Source organism: Fringilla coelebs (genome assembly GCF_963513975.1).
Source record: "Fringilla coelebs genome assembly, chromosome: 1".
In the NCBI taxonomy this organism is placed as follows: domain Eukaryota; kingdom Metazoa; phylum Chordata; class Aves; order Passeriformes; family Fringillidae; genus Fringilla; species Fringilla coelebs.
In genome coordinates this window covers 47989312-47999291 of record NC_140028.1, presented here as the reverse complement: position 1 = coordinate 47999291, position 9980 = coordinate 47989312, and positions in this window count along the sequence as shown.

The window sequence follows — 9980 nt, the reverse complement described above, 5'->3', positions numbered from 1 at the left end:
ACTGAGTGCGACTCCTCCTTCTCCACATCCTCCCGTTTGGTAGCTGCGGTGATTAGTAAAATGTTCCTACAGCCAGTACAGCCAGCTTTCTGCTTCGGGCTGAGCAAATGCAGCTCACAGCTCCAGCAGCCCCAGCTGTTGGGGTGGCAGTAAAATAGATTTTGCTACAATATATCAGTATCTTTTTTTTGTTTGTTTGTTTCCTTTTTTTTTCTTCTTTTTAAAATTTTTTTTTGGGGGGGGGGGGCAGAGTTGTTTGGTTTTTTGGGTTTTTTTCTTGTTTGTTCTGGGGAGCCTAAACCTGGACACAGCACTTCAGCTGTGGTTTGACATGTCCCAAAGAGAGAAAGAAACCTAACCCTTGACCTACTGACCACTTTCTTGCTGATGATGCAGCTTGCTGACTCATGTTCAGCATTTTGCCCAACCACCCTGTTCTTTTCTTCCAAACTGTTTTCCATCTAGCCACTGCCTAGCTTGTACTTTTCTGTGGGATTACTCCACCCTAAATGCAAGTCTTGGCATTTGGTGAGTGCCAAACAAAGCTAGAGTAGTTAAAGTTATATTGTGTTTTAATTTTCATGTCGTAAATAATACATTTATTCACGACTATGCAGTGTGTTTCTAGAAGCAGGAGCACTAGTTCCAGACACTCCACTTCAGCAGAGAATTCAGTGGGCATAGCTTGCATAGCTGCAAGGTAAAAAAGTGCAAGAACTTGTTTCAGTGCTTGTGAGAAAAATGCAAAGGATAGCAAAACTGACTGAAAAGAAATGGTATTTTTTTTCTGTATAAATAACAGTGAATAAGTGATTTAAGAATGAGAGCTGAGAGAGAACCAATGTACAGTGTTGTGGAACAAGCAAGAGGAAAGCTACGGCAAGGACAACTTTCACCATAAAATAATTCACATCACTGTTGTCCACCACCTGCAGCACAAAGAGAGAGAAGGGGTAGTATTTTAATATTTATCTAACTCTCTTGCAAATATCTCTAGATGGCTGATAAATTCACACTTACTCCAGTGCAATCCCTCAGAGTGCTGCCTTTTTGTACTCAAAAGCTGAAGTGGTGTAGGTATGAAGACCAATTAACAAGCACTGAAATCCTGTGCCATGGCTGATGCTGAAACTCAAGTATCTGGTTTTATGTGGCCTTGATACCCTGGCAGCCAGGTGAACAGAACAGCATGTGCCTTCAGTCCTGCTGCAGCCATTGGTCTTGGTCACAGCTCTGTGCCCGATTTGGGGGATGGGGATGCAGAGCTATACCTGGCAGCTTACGAGCATTTAAGCACAATTGCATGACTGTTATCAATGACAAAGCTGGTACCATGACTGTGTCACCTTAAGGTTATCTCATTCTTTGTGGGCAGGGAAAAAGTAGCCTGGAAGAGTTAACCCAGGTCAACATGCTGACACCAGCTCATTGCCTTGTCTGTGATACACACAGCCCAAAAGGGAACATTCTCATTCCTGCCTGCTCCTTCAGAAGGACATTTACCAAGTTATGTTTTATAAGGTTCCCTTTTAAACTCAGGGTTATGCATAACTGTTACGGACTTGAACGGTTTATGGGAAACATTTACTCTGGTTCTCAGCAGCGTATACAAAATGAAATTTTCCTGCCTGGAAGAAGAACCTGCTACTAATTCATTGAAAAAGTCCTTTAATTGTCCATTAGGGTCAAATCAGCCCTTTCCCTCACCGGAAAACCTGAATGGTGTAAAGTTACCTGCCAGAAAACTCATGTGAAATAACTTTGTTGAGTTCTGTGTCTTTGATGGAAAGCCAGGACTGCTGCCTGCAGAGGTGTGGGGTTTACTGTGTACCCATCCCTTTATTAAATGAAGAAATGAAACCTGTGTTACCACTTCCAGTAGAAACTGAACACCTAGTGGTAATGACTTTGCAATTTCTATATAGCAATCTGTCTGTCGAGTTACTTGTGCCCACCAGTGGAAACACAGTATGTGACTGTTTTGCAGCAAAATCAATTAAAATGTCTATTGCTGTTTATTCTCCATAATTTATAATGAGCCTTTATTATTTCTATTGCAATAACACCCAGAGGCACTTTCAAGGGCTGGGAGCTATGGTAAGCAACACCCTTCACAAGCACATGGGAAAGTGGCATGTTCTCTTTGGGGATGTCTTGCAATCTGTGTGCAGACAAGCTGCAACAGGTGAGTGAGAAGTTTCACCCAGTTTCTCATATGTCTGGTTTTCGTAGACTCAGACAAAACCACTGTAACTTGTTCTAAGGCTGTTTCTCCAGCTAAACCAGAATAATGCTAATACCAAACAAACCTGGTGTTTCCTATTTGGTGTTATAAACTATTTGTATTCTTTTGATAAGCTCTCATTTGTCTGCCTTCCCCAGCTGTGGAGGCCTGCTCGGCTTTTAATTATACACAACTCAATGTACCTGTCATTTTGGTCAGATGCTCTTGGCTTCAGATTAACCATGTGGCATCAAATCAGAGTGAGGGGGCTGAGAGCAATGTGTCTGATGTTGCCAGTACTCACTTAAATATGTAAGTAGTGTGTCAGGTGATGCTTAATCAAGTCTGTTTATCATCTTTTTATCTGCCTTAGTGTATTTTGCTCCACTAACTTGTGCCAGTGTGTCCTTATTTAGCCTTCAACAGTTCTTAAATCACATCCTTTCTGCATTTATCATTGAAGTAATTGAAACTTGTTAAATTTTATTACATTTAGGTAAAATTATTTATTGCATTCTAGCAAAGCCTGGGACTTGAATTGAATCAACTCAATGTTTGTTCCAGCTTTGCTACAAACTTGCTGGATGAAGTGGGCAGGTCCCAATCTAGCCAATATGATTTCCTCTTTCTATAAAGAGGTGCCAATTGCATGGTAATATGTGGCCCAAGAGCTCCAAAACCAGGTGTCAGCCACTGAGCTGTTGAAGGAAAACACCATAGATGTGCAGCTTATTACTGCAGTGGAATCTGCAGACACTCTGCACTCATTGCTGTGAGCAAATATGTGCAGTGTGTCCTCATGCCAGACACTATGCATAAGCACTGAAATGCTGACAAATTCGAAGTCTGACCTATGAACAGCTGTGAATGGTTTACATGACCATCAGTTTACTGAGCCTTTATAGCACCATGCTGCCACGTGGTGACAATTTGCTGTCCAAGTGTAAAATATGGGCAGAACTGTCACAGAGGAGTGCATAAGGGCACTACCAAAATCTGATTTGTCAGGAAGAGCAGGAGATGGGTTTCTGAACTACAATTCACCTGAGGAACAGACTGATTTTGATTCAAAGATGTTTTGTCAATTTTATATCAGTTTGTCCCAGTGAGTAGGGTCTGATGCAGTAGCATGGCCAAGGCACCACCTGCAGAAAATGTTCTTGGAGTCTTCAGAAAGCAGAATAGTTCTTCTGCCTCTCATGCAATATATTCCAGGCAAGCAGATCACGAGGTCATGATAACACTTTTCCAAGGGGATTATGAGAGGCTATATCCATATGCTGGATGCACGCATACATGTTTATACAACACAAGAACATATCTGTGCAATCCGTATAAAACTGCAGAGTGTTTCAGCTCTGCACTGTAGCTTATTGTCATGCTCCATCTGTGCATCCAAGCCATTTGCCATTGCAAAAACTTGTGTCCCGTGTTCCTTCCTCACTTAGCTATGTTCCCCAACAGCACATCCCAGATCACTCTGCTGATCATTGTTCCTGGCAAGGTACAGCACTACGCAGCTCTGGTGCCAGTTCTGAACCAACTGACTTGACATTAAAAGCAGAACATTAAAGCATTAGTCCAGTTGAAATGCCTTCTCAACATTGTGAGAGCAAAATGGATTATCTAGAGACAACTTAGGTATGTGTCTCAGATTTCATCTTGCCACAGTTGCTAGGCATATGGTCCTGTTATTGATCCCCTGAGAGTTAGTATCTCTCTAAGTCACAGAGGAGGTGAAGCAAAAAGTGTATTGATTAATATATTTCAAGATCAAAGGGACTATTATGATCACATAATGTTAGTTCCTGTATGTCATATAATTTCACCCAGTAATTCCTGCATCAAACACAAAATGTTTCAGCTGATACACATCTTTCAGAATGAAAAGTAATTGTTGGGGTTTTTTTTTAAACTCAAATGATGAAGGAACCATCTCAACAATTTCTTTCTGAAATAATCATCCTCAGACTGAAAATCCACAGCTTGAAGTTTGAATTTGTCTAGTTTCAGCCTCTTGCTACTGTTTTGATATGCTTTCATGTGCAAAATTAAGGAGATTTTCACTCCCAGAAATCATCCTTTGTAGTGATTTAGGCCATGAACAAGTCACAGTACTTTCCCTTTATATTCTCTGAATAGAGTGAGATGCTTTATTGAGTTATGGCCATAGGAATTTTTGATGATGAGCGACTCAAAATGTAGCTCACCACAATAGAAAAATTGTATGAATAAGGCAAAAAGTCTGGGATGTCAAACACTGTGAAAATATGTCAAAATATGGGCTTCAGTGTAGACCTTTTCCTTTTTATAATGCACAAAATCCACTGCACACTATAATAAACGTATCAACAGGGTGTTGAGTTTTTTTAGCTGAAATACGTCAGATCAGTGTAAGGGCCAGTTTTACATCTAGGAATAAAACAGAACCACCAAGACATGTTTGACTAATTAAAAGTACTGTCTTATTCCTTTGGTTCCTAATGTTACCTTTTATAATCTTCCCTTCAGAGAAATTGGACCTAATGGATGTTAATGTAAAGGGAATTTTGTCAGTGATATTTAGATGTTTGAAATAAACCTTGTTATGTTATGCTAAATTAATAAATTAAGTTTTCCCAAGCCAAACCATTTTTTTCTCCTACTTTTTTTTTTTTGTGAATGCTATCTTATCTGTAAAGACCTTGAAAACAATAACAGTCTAGTCAATCGAGTGGAATAGAAAAAAGTGGTCTTTGTGTAAATAAAAAACTAATTCTGATATTGTAAAAAGAGTAGAAAAAAGAAAGCAAAGAAATCTTGAAGTATGCAGAACAAGATTATCTGAGTAGTATATTTTTGTTGAAATGATATGAAAAAGCATGTTTTAGTAAAGCAACATTCCCATTGCAGAATAATAGTCTCACATGGAGCTACATAAATTTATATGTACTTTATCAAATGCATAAAAGATCAGGTCAAAAAAAGGGCAGAACAGTATGAAACTCTCATGACATTCCCAGGGGCCAAAAGCAGAGCTGCTGTGAGAAGGCACAACTCCATTTAGTCCCAGATGTGCAGTACAATATCTTGTTGCTGGGAAAAAGAGCCTTGTGTATTACTTTTGGTTAGGCCCATAGCAAACATTACCATTCTAACACCAATGACTCTAGACAAGGGCTGTATTTTATGTCTCTTCAGTGTTCGTATCAAATGGAGTACAAATGGGCTGGGGGTTGTGCTACCTCATTTTCTGTACTACAATTCCGAAATTTCTGAGACACCAGATTTGGTTAACTTGTGGATTTTCCAATAGTCACTAAGACTGGCTGGAAAAGGAAGTGTGAATTATTCTTGCAATTAACTCTGACTCTGAGGCAGATAATCATAATTGTAAAGAGCATTAAATATAACCTGCAGCTATTTGATCTCATGCTCTAATTCTCTCAGCTCTTCTAAGCTAAACAAAGGTGGGTGAATCAATAGTGAGATGGTTTCATTCCAGGAGAAGAAGAGGATGTGCAAGTCAAGTGGAACAATATTGCCTTTTGTATCATTACTGAATAGCTGTCCCTGCACACTGCATTGCTGTGATGATCTAAATGAAGAGCTCCATGTATTTTGGAACCTCTGAGGCTCCCCCACTACTATGTCTATGCTGGGATGTCAGTTCTCTGTAGACCTTGCAGGTTTTTCCTTGTGCTCATCCCCATCACACAATGGCTTGATGCGGTGGCAAGCAGCAGGCCTGTGTAAGGCCTTGCATACTGAGTCTGGGTTCAACATAGCCACGGGAAAGCTAACAGCTCTTCATGAAAACAGAAGTAACAGCAAAAAAGAATTCTACAGATCAGGACTATTTCCTTACACCTATTGCAACAATCCCAACTGTCTCAGTAAAAGAAAAAAACAAAACCCCACAAAAAACCCTTTCTTGAATATAGACACCTTCTCCAAGACTGACCAATTACTACAGGGTAACAGCTTGTTAACAACCAATAGGAGATACACAGGAGAGGGTTTATGAAACTCTGTATAAAGAGATGTAAAAAATAAAGTTTTAGCTTTTTTGTCTCCTTGAAAGAGTGTGTCTCATTCCTCTGAGACAAGACCAACAGCGATAGCTTGATAGTAGTGAAATAGAAGAAAAATGCCTTATATTTTTCATTGACTCATTGGTGTGGCCTTTTACTTGGTTGCACATCCATTGTACTCACTTTCAGCTGATGGGAGGTCACCAGGCTAACAGCACCTGCATAAATGTAGAGGGGATAGCAGGCTGAGCCTCTGGCTCTGAATGTGCAGAGAAGCAAACCCGAAATCAGTGTGCTAGTGGAGCTTATTGGTTTTGGGTGTAAAATGGAGATTATATATAACACTTTAAAGGGAAAAGAAACCCCAAAACCCAACTCAGAAAAAAATTTGTTGTGCTATTCTGTCCCAGTTCTATTTCACATCTTTATATTATATCTATCTTCATCCTGTCATCTATGAAATTAGTTTCGTGCCCCATAATTTCTAAATCTAAATTTGCTCTTTTCTGTTGACATGAACTGATGAAGAGCTAGTGTGTTTCACTGGTCTGTGAATGAAATAATTTACTTCCTTGCTTACCTCAGCAATACATTTTGGAACTTACAAAGATAAATAAAGTCTGTAGAGCACTTGGAAAACCTTACACAAAAGGCACCACAACTATGCAAATAACAGCTGCCAGTATTAGTGAATCACTTCAGCCACCAAGGGAAAACGGGCTTCCGTTTTAATACAACAAACAAACCACAGCAGTATTTACTGAACACTTTAAAGAGAACAACAGCTACATAAATACTAATAATCATTAAGGTTTCTTTGTGAAAACATTAATTGCATGGTGATAAACAGTATTGCAACTTTAGAGCCCATATACAGGCAGATTAAGCACCTTTGGGTTACAGGGAGCCCAAAACTGAAACCATTCCTCTCTCCAAAGGCTCCAAGATGAAACAAATGCTCCCAGAAAGAAGGTTTCCATGCCAGAAGTCTCATTTTGGTTGATTAGTGTCTTTGCTGAAGCTAGATTCAACTTCAGCCTGAATCAGGCAGAGAAAGGCTTCAGTGCCAGCTCTCCATGACAGCTCCTCCCAGACAGCCTGTGTGTTGTATCAGCCAGCACTAACAAGAGCAAGAAGAGACCAGCAAATCTCTCCCTTTAACCTGTGCTAGCCTCACATTTCAAATGTTGTTCATAAATAAGAAAAGCCCATTATAGCATAGGATCACTCAAAAAAACCCAAAACCAAAAAACACACAAAACAAACCCAACCAAAAAGAAGAAAAAAAAAAACCAAACCAAAACAAAAAAACCCAAAACAAAACCAAAACAAAACAAAACAAGCAAACAAACGAAAAACAAACAAAAAAAATCAACAAAAAACCCCCAAACCTGGTAGCTGCATCCTCTCAGAAGGTCAGCAGATGCTCTGTATGGGACACAGGGACCCAGGTGTTCTTCACATGTTTCAAGAGATCTCCAGCTGGAGTGATCATTCACAGAGGCAGCTGGACACAGGACTTGGAAAGTCCTACTCTAAGTGGTGAGGAGCAGACATGCATCCTCCCATGGACAGGAATAGTTGAAGAAGCTCTTTGCTGAGTAACTGCTCCCTTTGGGATGAGACCACTCGCCCAAGAAAATACACCTGGCAGAAAGGAAGGGCCACCCATAGATACCGGATACCTGCATTTGTTGTCTCAGCTTCCTCAGTTCAGCTGTTGCAGGACCGCTGTTGGCTTGCCTTGTTCTCTCTCCTATGCTCTGCTATCAGGAAAAAATAGGAGACCTTCACCAAAAATGGATGCTTCCACATTTTTTAGGAGGACTGTGTGATTACTACAGCCTGTCTGATATCAAGAATATTTATTGCATAGCTACTGAGGACCACCTAATTATTCACCTCCTTTAGAAATATGAAAGGGCTTTTCACCTTGAGAGTGTAGTTGTTGCCAGTTGTTGATCTGTAGAAAATTTAGGGTGAGAGTTCAGTATTGAGGCCAGGCTGCCCAGAGTTCTCTAAAATAGCATGTGAAGCATGTTCATCTTCAGCCCACTGGAGGCTCCAAATAAACCTGTCCTCTCCAGTGTTGTTTGTTAAAGAAGTTAGAGTGCAGTCCCTTGTAATGCTGTGCAATTTAAGATCCCAATAAGGCTCTTGAGATTTCTGCATGCTCAGTATTTTTTAGTCTCTTGCAGAACTTAACCCTGGATACAGTCATCCTTTAAGAATCTTGCATAATTCTTTGGTTCTGTACCAGTTCATCTGCAAGTTTCTGTTAGGCACAACATTATTTTAATTTGAAAATACAGCAGCATAAATTACTTAAACAAATAAATTGTTCTTATTACATTGTTGGAAAACTTAAAGCTTTCCTATTTAATGCAGAATAGAAATTGAATAGGAATTCCAGCATGCAAGAAAAGGTACACCTGGTTCTGTTCTCTTCACCAGAACACTGACTTCTTACCTAACTTACTCACAAGAAGAATAACTTTATAATTTGGTAATTCATATGGCTAATTTGCAATACATAAACTACATTCGTGTTAGCTCACTTATAGATTTCCTTTTAACTCACCAAAGCAAAAATGCAGCAGTTCAGCTGAAACATAGGCAGACATTTCTTAAGCAAGAATTATTTTGTGTCCTTACAATCTTGTCTTCAACTTTTAAAGCAATTCAATAATTTGCCAAGGTTTGAAAATGGGTGAAGTGCCTGGATTTACGTACTGAACTAACCTTTTACCTCAACTCACTGCAAATTAATCTCTAATGTTTTTGTGGCTAACAGGACATGGTATATACTGTTTATACTGCAGAAATGACTGGGTTTTAATGGGGTGTCCTAGAGCAACATGGTTAAAACATAGCTCCTCACAAGCCACCTGCAATTTGCACTGCCTTCCCCACACAGGCACTAGTAGCATGTCTAAGTGTCTTAACCGCAATAAAGGCCAAAACTGCTGTTCAGACTTCATTTTCCGTATCTGCAATAATTAGTGGGTCTGTTCAGGTATGGCTACGTGTAACCCCCTCACCAGCTGTTGAAACCCCTGTGCACTTCTCCCTTAGCTCCTGCCACAGACCTGGGGAATGAGTACTTTGCATAGTAGCTGTGGGTACCAAACGGTAGTGTCACATACTGGGTGCAGAACATATAAATACCACTTGTGTAGCATCTGTGTGGTTTGTTGTGCCTGACGGCTGAGTCACTGAGTTTCTGATGTACTTGCTCCTGTGGAAAAATGCCCTTTTGGGCCTTGTTGGTTTGCTCAGCAACCAGTCCTCCTCTACCCACAAAAAGTCGCACAAGATTGGGGAAGGATCCCCATAAGCTGCGTAGGCATTTTGAAATAAGCTGTTTCACTGTGTTTTGTGGCTGGACAGATTGGCAGATCAAGATGCTGCAATTGAGAGGACTTCCCCTTGCTTTTTGTTTGGTTGGTAGCTTTTGGCATCATTTGTAATACTCTTGATCATTTTTACGGAGCTTCATGTAGTAGCAAAAATGTTACCTCAGCCCTGGGCTGGCAGGAGAACTTTTGCTGTTGTGATGGCTCAGGCAGCATCTCACCTCTAGTCTCACATGGCACTTGGAGGTAGGGAGGAATGGTCACTGTCAGCAAAGGGAGGGCAGGGGTGTCATGGGGCTGCTCTGTAGCCAACTGAATCCAAACAGCTGCAAGGTCTGGGTATCCTTCTGGCACAAGGGCCGAGTGCTCCCTATGCACGCTGTCACA